This window comes from Gossypium arboreum, chromosome 4, assembly GCF_025698485.1.
Source record: "Gossypium arboreum isolate Shixiya-1 chromosome 4, ASM2569848v2, whole genome shotgun sequence".
Classification (NCBI taxonomy): Eukaryota; Viridiplantae; Streptophyta; class Magnoliopsida; order Malvales; family Malvaceae; genus Gossypium; species Gossypium arboreum.
The window spans coordinates 84,732,368-84,750,134 of NC_069073.1; the positions used below are offsets into that span (position 1 = coordinate 84,732,368).

Consider the following 17,767-nt stretch of genomic DNA (forward strand, 5'->3'; position numbering starts at 1 on the left):
ACACCGTCACGGACACCACGTGCCCCAAAAGCTAACCTCTCTCAACCAAAATTCACATTCTTGAACTTTGCGTATAAGCGCTTATCTCGTAAAATTTGCAACACTAGCCTCAGGTGTTCGGCATGTTCAGTTTCATCTCTCGAATAGACCAAAATGTCATTGATAAATACAACTACGAACCGATCCAAGTATGGCCTGAAAATTCTATTCATTAAATCCATAAATACCGAGGGCATTAGTGAGCCCAAACGGCATCACCAAGAATTCGTAGTGACCGTACCTCGTTCTAAAAGCGGTTTTGGGTACGTCCGATTCTCGGACCCTCAACTGATAGTACCCCGACCTCAAATCTATTTTTGAGAACACCGAGGCTCCTTTAATTGATCAAACAAATCGTCAATTCGTGGCAGCGGATATTTATTCTTTATCGTCACTTTATTGAGTTGGCGATAGTCGATGCACAACCTCATGGTTCCGTCCTTCTTTTTCACAAACAATACTGGTGCACCCCATGGAGAAAAACTCGGTCGATCGAAACCTCTATCCGTCAACTCTTGCAATTGAACCTTCAATTCCTTTAATTTCATTAATGCCATACGATACGAGGCTATTGAGATCGGCGTAGTACCGATGCGACCGATGCGAATTCCACTTCTCGAACCGGTGGCAATCCGGTAACTCCTCGGGAAAAACATCCGAATACTCACAAACCACTTGTACCGATTCGAGTTTCCTTTCCGTCTCTTTACTTTCAAACACATCGAAAGGTATGTTTCACACCCCTTTTCATGTACCTCCGGCGGTCATAGAAGATACTATCGCGGCACTCCTTTTAAATCAAGAGACTCGACTCGGACTACCTCATTATTCGCACTCCTCAAATCAATGGTCTTCCTTTTGCGGTCCACCAACGCATCATGTACGATCACCAATCCATACCAAGAATAACATCGAATTCATCAAATGGTAGAAGCATCGGATCGACCGAAAAACAGATTCTCGAATTATTAGGGGCATCTCTTGCACATTTTATCAACGAGTACGTATTGACCCAAAGGGTTTGACACTGAATTACGAACTCGATGAGACTCAACGGTAGAGTCTTCTTGGATGCTAAAGTTTCACATACATATGAATGAGTAGAGCGGGGTCAATCAATGTAATCACACTAGTATCAAAGAGAGTAAAAGTACCGGTGATAACGTCGGGGAGGATGCCTCCTCTCGTGCGCTGGATGGCATATGCTCTAGCAGAGCACGGGTCTCGGATCGAACAAGCCGTGTCGGTGGCTCCTCTCGATTACCACCCCTACCTCCCGAAATCCTCGGGGTCTACCTCTAGCCGTCGCCCACTAGATCTTGCACCTTGCATCTTATTCTCCTCATCTAGCTCCGTGCAATCTCTAATGAAGTGGTCCTTCGAACCACATCCGTAACAGGCCCTATTAACAGACTTACCCCAACATTCACCTAGGTGTCGTCTTCCACATTGGGGCATTTGGGTTTCTCTTGACGATTATTGCCCACACTAGCTACCAAGTAGCTCGGGGTCCGTCGATGGTCGGGCTCTGATGGAAATTCCCGCAGTCGCCCTCGATTTACTAGTGTCCTCCCTGAATTTCTTTACGGTCGAGAATGGAGCTTTACTCGTTGATCTTTTACGGTAATCTCTTGCTTCAAATTCAGCCTTCTTCTTCTCCTTCCCAAGTTCTTCCGCCTTGCAGGCTCGTTCGACTAGTGTCACGAACTCCTTTATCTCCAAAATTCCCACTAGTAACTTTAACTCTTCATTCAATCCTTCTTCAAATCTTTTGCACATAGCAACCTCATCAGCCACACACTCCCGAGCATACCGACTAAGTCTTACGAACTCATGTTCGTATTCAGATACGGTCATCCGGCCTTGCTTGAGCTCTACAAATTCCTTACGCTTCTGATCGATGAACCGTTGACTAATATATTTCTTCGAAATTCGTTTGAAAGAAATCCCAAGTAACTTGTTCCTTTGGGACTATGGAAATCAAGGTCCTCCACCAATAGTAAGTGAGTCTCGCAACAAAGAAATAGCACACTTAAGACATTCATCGGTGTGCATGCAGTTCATCAAACACTCTAATGGTGTTATCAAGCGAACTTCGGCCCTTTCGGCATCATCGGTAACTATGGCCTTAAACTCCTCGGCCCCACGCTTCCTAATCAAGTCCACGGTGGTTTACTCAACGTCACAGGATCGATGGCGATGGAATTACGGGCTCTTGGGGTGGATTATTTAAATTCGGGAATGGTTGGACAGCCGGATTGGTTCGGGCATATTCGCGACCCACTCATTCATCATGGTGAAGAAGGCTTGTTTCTCCCTTCATTTTGATTATTCGCGGATGGCCGAGGCTCAACAGGCGGTGTCCCTTGCGCGGGAGCAGCCGCTACACCTTCAACGTCATCCGCCAAGGGTCTCTCTACCTCGGGTTCCATTTGCTAATCACAACAAAAATTTCAACCGTCAGAAGTCATCACATTTTTAAGCACTAACAATTTGGCATGTATAGCTAGACTCACACGCTCTATGGTAGTCCTAGAACCGACTAAACCATAGCTCTGATACCAATAAAATTGTAACACCCCATACTCGTGACCGTCGCCGGTGTCGGACACGAGGGGTTAACGGGCCAAATCCTCTCGAGGTACCAACCAATTTGGCATTTCCAGACAGGCTGGAAAACTGCATCACTGTCGCCTTAAAAATCATATCTCGAGTTCCAAAACTCGGAAACTGATTCCGTAAATTTTCCCTGAATTTAGACTCATATATCCATCCATGGATTTATTTATAGAATTTTTTGTCGGGCCAATTCGTACAGTTTATTAGTTAAAGTCACCCATGTTACAGGGGTCGACTACACTGACCTTTGCGCGTTACAACTTGAATATCATCTCGTACAGAGCTCTAATACTCATGCCGTTTGTTTCTAATGAAACTAGACTCAAAGGGAAATCTATTCATATAAGGCATGACTTCTAATTATTTCTGGATAATTTATGGAAAATTTTCAAAGTCGCGACAGGGGACCCAGAAACCGTTCTGGCCCTGTCTCACGAGAACTTTAATATTTCTCAGTATACTGCTCATATGGTCATTTTGTTTCGTCCATTTAAAAATAGATTCATCAAGGTTCAATTTCATAATTTATTCACTATTTAATTCTACTTCTACTATTTTTAGTGATTTTCAATCTCATCTCACTGCTGCTGTCCGCAACAGTTACTGCGATGACTATGCCAATTTCATGAATCTTTCCTTGGCCTTAATCATCCATCATACATGACACAAATTATGGCCACCTTACCAAAATTTAAAGTTTCTAAGACTCGTGGCTATAGGTTCTAGCATCCCACTCGACGACCGCATAGGCCATTTTCATATGGCTTAAAGTTTACAACCCACAGTTCAACAAAATATAATAGCCTATACATGCCAAATGTTCTTCAACAACGAAGACAATACCAAAAGATTTCAGCCGGTGTGATGACTTCAACGACGGTTCCGAGCACGCAACAATACGAGTCCAAGAGACCTAAAATGGGTGACAAGAAAACACTGAGTGAGTTTATAACTCAGTAAGTCATAAGCATTCAACAATCATCCATTGATAAAGTTCTCACAACATGAACAATAGACGAGGCTAGGTACTCATCCATATTGAAGCTATACCATAAATCCTCGGACCTTTCGGTTCAATCTCATACCAAGTCATACATCCACATTTCATATTCTATACAACAAGATATTTGAGGCATTTTCACACACTAACTCATTTCCACCATAATCATACAATTTCAATCATCACATAGATTTAAGGCTTACCAAGTTCAACCCCGAGCATGAGCGTATTTTCTATTCGTCATGAGCTCAAGGTACTTACCCGATCCGCTGTCCGGGATTAGCTCGATGATGTCGCACACTCAGTGCCAATTGTAATGCAAGAGCATATAGTGAATCCGCACACTTAGTGCTATATGTATTCAACTCGCACACTTAGTGCTATATAATCAAACTTCGCACACTTAGTGCTGTACAATTTTAAACCCGCACACTTAGTGCCATACCCTTCGAGCTCGCACACCCAAAGTGCAGTATATTTCCAGCATGCACACTTAGTGCCATATATTTCCAGCATGCACACTTAGTGCCAATCTCGTCACCGTACACACGTATTGCCCGCACACTTAGTGCCGAAAGCAACTTTCTACACATTTCACTATTTCTTTTACATTCAACAAATGTCATCACTCCATACACATACATTTCATTTATATGTATATATCATCCCATTAAGCACAATTGCATAGATTTTTACAATCATTTAAGCAATATCAAATATATGCTTAATGACTTACCTTGTGTTGGGCAAATAATTCCAAGTCGGCTACTCGTTGACCTTCGATTTCCCTTTGTTGGACGCCTCTCCTTTAGGATCTTGAGCTTAAACAAATAAATCAACTCATTCAATCGCTTGGGTACATATGTTGGTATCCACATTCTAATGATCATATAACATGCGAACGACATGGTAAAATTTTATCTTGCTACCTTATGTTCTTGGCTATTCGCCAATAGCCTTATGCAATTTACTATTCTATCAATAATCCAATCGCACATACACGTATACATATTAGTATATTAGATAACCACCCTTACTAACCACCCATTTTAGTTGATTTCATACAATCAAAGGCAATATCATAATTGGGTATACTTATATAGCGAATGTGCTAAAATTGATCTAACATCACCTATACCCTTGATTGAATGGATGAATACTTATACTAGCAATTATAGTATCGATTTTATTCTTTCAAACACATAGTCCCATTCGCCCTAACCATTTACTTAACATTATGTGTACAAATTCCATCTCAAGATTAGGAGTTGCAACTACAACTAGGTTACAACAATGCTCATCAATGACCGAATGCCTAAGCACAACTCTACTAAAATTTATCCAACATCATTAACTTTGCCTTTCACTATTTTTTTTCTAAACATCAAATACAAAGTAACTTACATGTATATATTAAACCAACCTTGCTAGCACAATATCCCTTAACCGAATATCATAAACCCAAGCCGCATATATAGTTCATCAAGGCCTTTCATTGGCCACATTCGCACCCTCCCCATGAACAACCAAATTTCAACCTCCATTTAAAAGTATATGTACCAAGAGCTTCAACTACTTGGCCAAATACCAAGCCTCCAAACACCCAAATTTAATCCATGGAATGAATAGAACTTGAACTAATCACCTCGTTTATATCTAAATTTCCAAGGATTTCAAAGTGCTTACCTCTTCCTAAGCATCAACCAAGCCGAATCATGCACAAAAGAAATCCCTTCTTCTTCCTCCTTCAAGTCACGGCAATGGAGAATAGAATGAGCAAATTTTTTTTTTTTTTGTTTTCCTTGTTCAATACACGGCAATGGGGAGGGGTAACCACACACACACATTTTTTTTTGTTTCTCTTCCTACTAACACCAATATAATAACAATTCTAACATCAACCATTAGTCAAAACATGTTGGAAACATGTTCCCTTGCCCATAACCTTGTCATGGCCGGCCACTCACCTTAGGAAGTGGGTTATTTGACATGCAAGGACAACCATTTTCCCACATGTATTAATAGGCCACCTTACATTTGCCTAGCACATTTTTAAATTTTCTCACATAAGTCCTATTTGATAAAATTCACTTACAATTAACAAAATCCAAACATTCAATTTTTCACACATTCATATTCACATATTCTAGACAATAAATATTACGTTAGAACATTTCGGTGACTCGGTTTAGTGGTCCCGAAACCACTTCCCGACTAGGGTCAATTTTGGGCTGTCACATTACCCGTACCCGAGACTGAGATAGGATACGAGGTATTACCGAACACATACACAGTCATTCATGCAAAAATCGAGCCATAAAATTTTTATCCAAATTAAAACTTTTCAAACACATGTATATGTCTCTTATACTGGCCTTCGATGCCTAAAACATACATCAGGGTGGTTTGGGACTAAACCGAGAACTTTAGAAAGTTTTAGGAAAACTTAGAAATTTGTTTCTCATGAAATAGGGTCACACACCGTGTCACCAGACCATGTCCCTCACACGGTTAAGACACACGGCCGTGTCTCACCCCGTGTAGTTCACTCTTAGGCTATTTTCCAAACCTTTATGTTACCCATAAACCCTTACAACTTTATACAATTCATAATCACAATTCATGGAAACATTTTAGTGATTAAACACCCTTTATTAAGACACACTCAATTCATGGTCATAACTACCTCGATTGGTCATAAAACATGCATTCAACACACATGACATATTACCAACCATGCATGGCAAACAAACATATTCACATCACAATTATTAGACATAACATGAATAGCTAGATTTACAAGCCATAATCAATAGCTCAATATAGGCCAATACATTTGGCCAAATTATAATAACACATGTTATAAAACTAGCTCCCTATAGATAACACTCACTTGATAATTCTAACATATGTAACAATATTCCAAAGGTATTGGCTTGATAGTGTGATGTTGCCTTCGACGATCTCCAACCCCGAGCTGACCTGAGAACACTAGGAAATGGAAAGGAGGGAGTAAGCTTTACGCTTAGTAAGCTTGCATGAAAAATAATAAGCAATGTATTAACATGCTATTTTTCAATTCCTTTCTATTTATTCAAAGTCTAGTTAAGCTATTTTCTCAAGTCATGGTCACTAAATTATTTATATCCGGAGCTACGGAGCTCTAAATTAAGATCCACTAATTTTACCAAAAACTAGACTCATATATATTCTTACTAGAAAATTTTCAGGATTTTTAGTGTAGCCAATAAATACAGTTTATTCTTTAAAGTCACCCCTGTTTCACTATCTAACAGTTTCGACCCCTCTGCACTAAAAATTAATTTTCTCTTCGTACAATATTTTGATAATGTTTCTATTTGTTTTTTTGAAAATAGACTCATTAAATATTTTATAAATATAAATTATAGATTATAATTATTTTTGTACAATTTTTAATGATTTTCCTAAATCAGAACAGGGGATTCCAAAATCATTCTGACTTTGTCTAACAAAAATTCAAATATCTCATAACATGAAATTCTTTTGCTTACACCATTTCCTTTATATAAAAATAGACTCAATAAATTTTTATTTCATATCTTATTCAACTTATAATTCAATTTCTACCATTTTTAGTGATTTTTCAAATCCACACAACTGCTGCTGTCCAAAACTATTTTATTACTAAATTTCACTCTTTCATGTTTTCTTTGTCGTAACTTTCATTATAACACTTACTCCATATCAATCTTACCAAAGTTCGATAACATATCGAGCATGTTTCTCATAAGTTTATACACATGAACCTTCACTTATTCATTACATAGTCATGTTCATATCTATTTTCACTTAGTAAATTTCCCGTTGAACTTATCGGAATAACAACAGATACCCGGTGACCTGTACATATTACCACCCTTGTAACCGAGGCTCTCTTGTACACATAGTAGCCTGCACTTAGTACTACACATGTGACCTAACAATCTGTTTCACTTCGTTAAAATGGTGGTTTTAGTTTCGGGCAGGTGGTTGAGTAGCCGATAGTAAGGTTTAGAGTTGAATAGGCTGGCGATTTTAAGGATAGTTTAGGTACGATAGTTGGTGAATTCGAATGAAGGTGTTCGGGGTGGTGATTTAGGGAATTAAGGGATGTGACATTAATGAGTTAAGTGAGGTGCACTATTGGGCTACTTGGGAGTGGTGGTGGAGAAAGGTAAAGGCTATAGGTTTGTGTAGAATTGGCGATAAACCGTAATATATACATATTTTTACCCCATGCTTGGCATATTTATGAATGATTTTTCCTTAGTTTTAGTGAATACGATGCTCCTAATCCTTTAATTTCATGTTTTATGCTCAGGAGAGCTTAAGATAGAAAAAAGAGCAAGAAACGAGCCAAAAACGGACAAATTGGGCTTAAATCAGTGTTTCACACGGCCTAGACACTTCCACACGAGTGATCCACACGCCCGTGTGTGACACACGGGTAGACCACATGACTGTGTGTCATGGCCGTGTCAACTAAGAACCAACTCAGTATTGCACACGGCCTGAGCAACTTCACACAGACGTGGCACACGGTCGTGTCTCTGCCGAGCCCAAGCCTAGTTCTATTCGAAAAAGGGTACTTTTAAAGGTTTTGAAGCATTCTAAAGCCTATATAGACACCCTAGAAGAGGATTAGAGGGAAGACATAGAGTTGGAGGCAAAAAATACTCGCGAATAGCCATCAGAATCACCTCGGAGCCAGGATCTACATCAAGACTGAAGATTTCCATCCAATTTCCTAGATGTTCTTGGGGTTCTTTATGTTTTGTTGTTTTCCAAACTTTGAGATGTTTTCCATTATTATTATGAACTAAACTCCCTAAATACCTAAGGGAGATGAAACCTAAGACGAATCTTATTACTCTTTGATTTATATGATAAATATTTGTTCTTATTCGTAATTGTGAGTTTTAAACCTTGCTTTAATATTCCAAGATATTTATTCAGGTTCTTGATGTGCTTATTCAGTAGACCAAAAGTCCCCGTTTAGGAGTAGATCATCCGTAATTAAGCAGAGCTGAATGCAATCCTAGAGATAGGACGACATAAATCTGCCGAAAGAGAGTCAAATCTAATAAGTGAATCCATAGATCGAGTTAATGCGACAATAGGGTTTTTAATTAGAAAGAGATTTCAATTAATCAACCTAGAGTCTGTTGTTTTTAGTCTCGAAAGGGATAATAACATAAATCAGGGATTTCTATGGAATAAGTTAAGTGAATAAATCGTCTAAGTTAAAGGTAATAAGTGAAGTCTAGGTGGATTGTTTTTGGGGTATTGTCTTCTCCATTGGTTTTTTTTCTAAAGTATTTTCCAACTTTCATCTCTGTCGTAATCTTAGTTAAATTAGAAAATTAGTTTAGTTTAAAAACATCTTCTGATTCTTAGGCTAGATAATAAAAAGATAGTAATTACTAATACTTTTAGTCCTCGTGGATACGATATTTTCAGTCTCACCACAACTATACTACTGTTCAATAGGTGCGCTTGCCTTAAGTTGAATTATTAGTTAGTTCCACAACACATCAAGTTTTTGGCACCGTTGCCGAGGACTAAGATATTAGGAACGCTTAATTTTTATTACTTTAGCCATTCTTTTTTTAATTCTATTTAATTTTGTTTACTAATTTTTCTCTTATTTTCTTCTGATAGGTTCTTATAGTTTATGACTAGAAGAAACCCGTCGAGACCATTACTTTTTGATAGTGAGATCGAAAGCACAGCTTGCAGAAACCAAAGAGAAATAAGGCGAAGCCTAAGATACATAGAGGAAGAGCGAGAGGACGATATTCACACTACAACCGAGGAGATGGCTGAAAATCAGGAAACTCTGCTACCTCCTGCGATTGCTACTGGTCCAGTAAATCAGAATCCTGCTCCTCGTACTATGTATGATTATGCTAAAACTAATTTAACAGGAGTTGAATCGAGTATAGTTAGACCTGCTATTGCTACAAATAATTTTGAACTGGAACCTAACACAATTCAAATGATACAACAGTTTGATCAGTTTGATGGTTTGCAGGACGAGGATCCAAACACTCATTTAACAAATTTTCTGGAATTCTACGACACTTTTAAGATCAATGGCATTTCTGATGATTCCATTCGCCTTCGGTTGTTTCCATTCCCATTGAGAAATAAAGCTAAATAGTGGTTAAACTCATTACCACGAGGTTAATCACTACTTGGGAACAAATGACCGAAAAATTTTTACTTAAATATTTTCCGCCGGCTAAAACGGCTAAATTGAGGAATGATATCTCTTATTTTGTGCAGATGGATGTAGAAACTCTTTATGATGCATGGGAGAGATACAATGACCTATTGAGAAAGTGCCCTCACCATGGGTTACCTTTATGGTAACTTTAAACAACAAAACACCTGGAGAGGCTTGTGAATTTATTGAAGAGATGTCACTGAATAACTATCAGTGGCAAGTCATGAGAACAAGGTCGACAAAAGCAGCTGGTGTTTTCAACCTTGACGTAGTCACTATGCTATCAAACCAGGTAGAACTTTTAAATAAAAAGATTGATGGTTTATATGGTTCTACTCAAGTACATTCAGTGATGAGGTGTGATTCAAATGGAGGAATGCACAACCCAAATTATCCACCCTTCAACCCTGGCACCAAGGAGGAGCAAGTCCACTACATGGGTAATAACTCTAGACCTCAAAATAACTTGTATAGTAACACATATAATGCAGGTTGGAGGAACCATCCTAATTTCTCATGGGGTGGTCAAGTAAATCAACGGCCACAACATCCTCTGGGTTTTCAACAACCACCTAACCAGCAAGAAAAGAAATAAAACCTTGAGGAGATGCTAACGAAATTCATAGCGGTATCTGAAACACGTTTCCAAAACACCGAGACAACTCTTAAAAATCAGCAAGCATCAATTCAAGGGCTCGAGAATCAAATAGGCCAGTTGGCAAAGATGATTTCCAAATGACCACAAGGTAGCTTGCCGTGTAATTCTAAAAATAACCCAACGGAGCAGCTTAATGCAATTACTGTTCGAAATGAAGAAGGGTTAGTTGAACCTGGAGTAGAACCGAAACACGGATTTGTGGTAAGTAAAGGTAAAGATGAGGTGGACCACAGTGAGCAAAAATCAGCAAATGGAGAATATAAACCACTTGTACCAATCTCAATGCGACAAGGAAAGACCACACAGACGAACAATTTGGTAAATTCCTTAAACTATTAAAGAAATTACATATTAACTTACCGTTTATTGAAGCTCTTTCGCAGATGCCAAACGCAGTTACATTTTTAAAGGAGCTTTTAGCAAATAAGCCGTCGCATGTGGAGTTAAGCGCAGTTTGCTTAGCCATTCTACAGAATAAGCTACCCAACAAATTGAAAGATCCAGGGAATTTTATGATTCCTTGTTTAATTGGTAGTTTAGATGTTAATAATGCATTGGCTGATTTAGGGGCGAGCATTAATGTCATGCCCTATAAAATGTTTAAACAACTAGGTCTTGGGAAAGCTAAACAAACTAGGATGAGCATTCAATTAGCAGATAAAACCATTAGATTTCCTAGGGGTATCATTGGAGACGTACTTGTCAAAATCGATAAATCTATATTCCCAATTGTTTTTGTTGTTCTAGACATGGAAGAGGATAGTGACGTGCCTTTGATTTTAGGACGACCCTTTTTAGCAACTGTTAGAACTATTATTGATGTTGGTACAGGTGGACTCACACTTCGTGTAGGTGATGAAACAATCACTCTTCAAGCTCGTAATTCGAGTAACACATCGAATATTGAGGGTGGTTGTATAAATAATGCTAGTAATACTTATCATGTGGTGAAACCTTCTTTTCAGGTAACACATTTGAAGAGCATAAATAAGCCATGTTCAAGTAACAACAAGGGACCTATCTATGAAGAGCAAAGGCTACAGATCGAGGAACTAGTTGAATGGCAGACACAGAAACTGAGAACACATGATAAACCAAAACCACGCCATGACGGACTTAATGTTTTATCAAATCAACTTAAGGTTGGAGATAAAGTACTAATAGATACAGCAGACCCTCGTATTGCCACTTCTGAACCTAATAGAGCAATCCCTTTTACAGTACTTAACATTTTCCCATACGGTACAGTCAAGGTAACTCATTCCAAATTTTGCACTTTTAAGGTACAGAGTACTGGTCTAAAACCTTATTCTGATAAGATTGATAGTAGGAATGAGGAGTGTAAACTCCTCGAACCACCATGACCATGCAACAGAGAGGTAAGTCAAGCTTAGACTCTAAATAAGCGCTTCTCGGGAGGCAACCCGAGCACTAACACCACTAACTAGTTCATTTTTGCAATTTTTAATGTTTTTGTGCAGGTACAGTGGCCCACACAGCCTGGACACATGGGCGTGTCCTTGGCCGTGTGGAAACAAGGGTACAAAATCCATAAAATATTGAGCCATATGGTTATTAAGCCGATCTACATGGCCGTACGACATGGCTGTGTGATGCACACGGCCTGGACACATAGGCGTGTCCTAGGCCATGTGCAAACTGGAGCTAAATTTTCAAATTTAAATAAGTCAGAGAGACACACGGGCGAATCACACGGCTGTGAGTTTGGACACACGAGCGTGTGAGACACCACATGGGCATGGGAGAAATGAACAACATCGCACACGATCGTGTGATACGATCGTGTTAACCACACGACCGAGACACACGGGCGTGTCCATAGGCCGTGTGACGAATAGTCATAAAATTTCCACGATTAAAATAGGCTCAAATCGATCCACACAGGCGTGTGACACGGCCGTGTTGCCCAACATGGGTCTCACACGGTCGTGCCCCTTTTTAAACCCCCAAGCCCTAAATTCTTTTCTTCTTCTTCTTCCCTAAATTCTTCCTAAACCCTAACCACCACAAGCCTTCAAAAACCTCCCCCACAACCGTGCCTCCCCCTCCCCCTCCCCCTCCCCCTCCCCCTCCTCCGACCATCACCCAGCACCGTTCGGACCCCCTCCCTTTTTCTTCTTTTCCTTTCTTTTTCTTTCTTTCTCTCTTCTTTCTTTCTTTCCTCCTTCTTTCCCTTTCTTCTTTCCTCCTCTTTTCTCCTCATTTCTCTCTTAACCATCATGCGCCGTACGGCCTAGTCCCCACGCCCGTGCCTCCCCTAACGCCAACCGTGTCCAACCCCTGCTCTTCACCGTCAGCCCAAGCAGCTCCGTCCATCGCCGAAAGCACCACTGTGGTTCCCTCTTTTCCCTTTTACCTCTATTTTTAGCCTATTTTATGATTTATTTAATTATTTCTTTATTTATTACCGATTATTTTCTTTTCTTTTATCTTTATTTCATTAAGTTAGAAGACCCTAGTTAAGTACAACTAATTTGGTTAGCATTTTTTTTTTAATATATTTAGTATGACATAGCTTATTATTTTAGGTTCTTGCTGTTAAGTTAATATTTCTTGCAATATGGTTTTATTATATACATTCTCATACATCAATTATTTTCTGTTTCGAACCTTTTACAAGGCATTGTCATTAATAGTCCTCTTGAGATTCTAGATTCTTTAGGAGCTCATTGATATCTTAATTTCGTCAATTGCCTTCTGCAGACTTATCATGACAAACACACGAGGTAAAAAGACTGTAGTCCCCACTTCGAAAAAGTGAAAGGGTCTTGGCGCAACCTCATTGAGCGCCTCTACCGAAGCTCGTCACCCACTACTCTGGTTCTCCTTTAGCCCACAGGATAACCTGTTTCAACTTCTACAAGTACGACCATTGGGAGTCGGCCAATGTATTGACTGGCCTGCTTTGGAGCAGGTCCAACTTGCTCACCTTGTTCGATTCCATCTCGAAACCGCGCCATGGGATCGGTTCTTTGCAATCATTGAGCCTACATATTCAGAGCTGATATTGGAGTTCTACGCTACTTTCCACTTGCAGCACATGATGAACATACATGACGAGGCCAGTACTATCGTTTTCAGACTTGGTGGACTTGTCAGGCATATGAGTGTACCCAAATTTGGAGCTACTCTGGGCCTCTACACGGACGAGTTCATGTCTGCTGAGAACTTCCTCCAGTTTCATCGACACATCCATCATTCCCCTTCATGTTGTTGGACCGATCTCACAGGTGGCCAGATTATATATGACGCGAGCCGCTCGAAGGCGACTCCTCTCCCTCTAGCACTACTCTACATTCATGCCATCTTGGCCCATACTTTGACTGGAAGGAAAGAGAGCACCAGAGTGGTTAGCACCATAGACGAGTACTTCCTATGGAGCATGGCGACTGGCCATGTATTCGACTTCGCATATTTTATCACCCACACCTTTCGCCACCAGACGGATCACCATAGGAGGGGCCCCATCTGCCTTGGCCCTTACGTGACTCACCTGGCTCAACATTTCAGCCTCTTCGACACTCCAGAGATGTCACCGACGCTCACATTAGTTGCCCAGATGTCTCCGTAGGGAATTTCTAGTATGATTCACATGCGGATGATAGAGCGACACCATGGAGTCGACCCAGCTCAGTACAGACTCGTCCACTCTGCTGACCAAGATGAGTTAGAGCACATTACTGACGATGTACCTCCCCCTTACGAGGACCCACCCCCACCACCACCGCGTCACCAACTTCCTGGTGTACCTTGACAGATTTATCCAAGTGATTCACTTACTCTGAGCAGCAGTGCTTTGAGCGGTTCGACAACATCGATGCCACTTTTCGACAGATTTGCCACCACCTCCACATCTCTCCTTCAGCATCGCCGGCTCATGACTCTAATGATGAGGACTTTTGAGTTCCTTTATTTTACTATGAATTTTATTCTTATTATTTTTTTATCTCTATTTAAATTTTATTTTCTCTTCTTTATTTTTGAAGACTTATGTTTTATATTTTAAACTCTACTTATCTTTGTGATTATTATCGAATTATATCTTAATTATCTTTCACAATAGTGTTTATTTTTTTATTCGTACCTCAAAATCATGCTTTTTATTCGGCTCTCACCTACAATTCTCGCTCTCGCTAATCCAAGGATCTCATCCAAAATTTCAGGGCAGTTTCACTTCTCTTCCTATCTTTTGATATTATCTTTATATTGCTATTATATATCTTTGTACATTGAGGACAATGTACATCTTAAGTGTGGAGAGGTTATTTATGTGATTATCAGAAAATCCCTGAATTTTTATCTTGTTCTAAAATAATTTTCTCATATCATTATTGGAGTAAATTTTGATTGATTTATGATTTTTATTGATATGTTTTGAATTAAATGATAGGTAACTGTGCATTGATTGTTTAAACTTTAAGACATTAGAGAATCGAGTATGATAAGTTGAAAGTTTTGAGAATTAAAATTGCTAGGTTGTTTCCCTAAATTAGGTATTAGCTTGAAGTTTTGAATTTACTGGTTTGATATCAAATAACCATAATTTCTATGAGATTTTGAGCCTTTTAAGAGCATATAACCTTTTTGCTTACTAATTTTATTGATTATGAGTGTGTCAACATTGATTTGTTATTCTAGAACTTGCATCGATTATACATGTCGAGACCACACCATTGATTTGATATACTAAAATGATAAAGGCACTTAGGTTTTAACCCATTTCTTCCCTCATAAAAAGCCTACCTACACAATTGACCCTTAGTGAACCCTTTCGAGCTTAACAAACTATTTTTTAAAATTTACTCTAAATTTTAACCCTTTTATCATACTTTTTGATTCGTTGAGAATTTTTCCCATTTTATTGATTCCCTTTTTGTCGAGATTTGAATTGGTTAATTGCCTAACTATTTTCATTTATTCGAATTATATAATTATCTATTATTTTTAATTATTCTTATTCTTCAAAAAAAAACATACATATTGGTAGTAATTCTTTGTTTTTGAGCTTAAGAATTTAATTCCATATTTTGAGAAGAAGCTCATGTTTATTCAATTGATGTTAGTTATTTTTCCATTTAGGTAATTTATCAAGTTAATCTCGATTCTAACCGTTTCTTTTTCAGCCTTTATCCACATCTTAACCCAAAGCCCCGTTACAACCCTTCAAAGACCTTTTGATTTATGTATCATCTCATTTATAGTGGTGGAGATTTGATTTTCATGCGAGCCTATGGTAATAACTTTTCATGTTTGACTAATGAGTGCTTAATCATTTAACCTTAAACATATTGAGTGATTTGAGTGAACCTTTTAGTGAAAATGTCAATCAATGTCAATTTGGAATTAAAGGTAATTACTTGGATAAAGCGGGATGCCTATAATTTTATGATTAAAATGCTCAACTTTGACTATTTGAAACCTTAATGTTCTTTTGGTTAAATTTTCAATGTATGACTGCTTGTGGAGTATTTTGAAACATTATTGATGAGAATTATAAGATGAAAAGAATTTATTTTGATTGTGAGTTGAGGATTTTGCTTGAGGACAAGCAAATGCTTAAGTGTAGGGATATTTGATAAACCATAATATATACATATTTTTACCCCATGCTTGGCATATTTATGAATTATTTTTCCTTGGTTTTAGTGAATTCGATGCTCCTAATACTTTAATTGGGCCAAAAATGGACAAATTGGGCCTAAATCGGTGTTTCACACGACCTAGGCACTTCCACACGGGTGATCCACACACCTGTGTGAGACACACGAGTAGACCACATGCTTGTGTGTCATGGCATTGTCGACTAAAAACCAACTCAGTATTACACACGGCTTGAGCACCTTCACACGGTCGTGGCACACGGCCATGTCTCTGCCAAGCCCAAGCCTAGTTCTATTCGGAAAAGGGCACTTTTGAGGGTTTTGAAGCATTTTAAAGCCTATATAAACACCCTAAAAGAGGATTAGAGGGGAGACATAGAGTTGGAGGCAAAAAATACTCGCGAATAGCCATCGAAATCACCTCGGAGCCAGGATTTATATCAAGACTGAAGATTTCCATCCAATTTCCTAGAAGTTCATGGGGTTCTTTATGTTTTGTTGTTTTCCAAACTTTGAGATGTTTTCCATTATTATTATGAACTAAACTCCCTAAATACCTAAGGAAGATAAAACCTAAGATGAATCTTATTACTCTTTGATTTATATGATAAATATTTGTTCTTATTCTTAATTGTGAGTTTTAACCCTTACTTTAATATTCCAAGATATTTATTCAGGTTCTTGATGTGCTTATTCAGTGGACCAAAAGTCTCCGGTTAAGAGTAGATCATCCATAATTAAGTGGAGCTGACTGCAATCCTAGAGATAGAACGACATAAATCTGCCGAATTAGAGTTAAATCTAATAAGCGAATCCATAGATCGAGTTAATGCGACAATATGGGTTTTAATTAGAAAGAGATTTCAATTAATCAACCTAGAGTTAGTTGTTTTTAATCTTGAAAGGGGCAATAACATAAATCAGGGATTTCTAAGGAATAATTCAAGTGAATAAATCATCTAAGTTAAAGGTAATAAGTGAAGTCTGGGTGGATTCTTTCTTGGGTATTGTCTTCTCCATTGGTTTTTTTTCTAAAGTATTTTCCAACTTTCATCTCTGTCGTAATCTTGGTTAAATTAGAAAATTAGTTTAGTTTAAAAACATCTTTTAATTCTTAGGCTAGATAATAAAAAAGATAGTAATTACTAGTACTTTTAGTCCCCGTGGATACGATACTTCCAATCACACCATAACTATACTACTGTTCGATAGGTGTGCTTGCCTTAAGTTGAATTTTTAGTTAGTTTCACGACACATCAAAGGGGTTGAATATTTCCTTTCCTAGCAGTGCCTTAAGCAAAATGAAAACTCCTTTTTGGATCGTAAGCTCCTGTATTGAAAGTAACCTAAAAAAAACTCAAAGAAATTAGTGCTTGGCTTAAAGTTGACCCTTTATTTAACAAAAAAAATACTTAAATTCTTCGGGCTACTTAGAAAAATATTTTTTGAAACATTACATTAAATTAAACTCCTAGGAAAGACTGGAGGGGCACAGATGGTCCTGCTTAAGACTCAATCTCGTAGACAGAGTTTTAATTAATGTAATGAACTAAAGAAAATTTTTCTAAGTCTACCATTTT

The 17,767-nt window shown here is 38.5% G+C and overlaps 1 non-coding gene across 1 annotated transcript; it reads right to left on the minus strand.

Moving 5' to 3' along the window:
* Positions 1 to 9,934: 9,934 nt before the first annotated feature.
* LOC128292242 (small nucleolar RNA R71) lies at positions 9,935 to 10,041 on the minus strand. The gene has a single exon (XR_008282226.1). It is a non-coding gene; the product is annotated as a small nucleolar RNA R71 (small nucleolar RNA).
* Between the last annotated feature and the right edge of the window lie 7,726 nt (positions 10,042 to 17,767).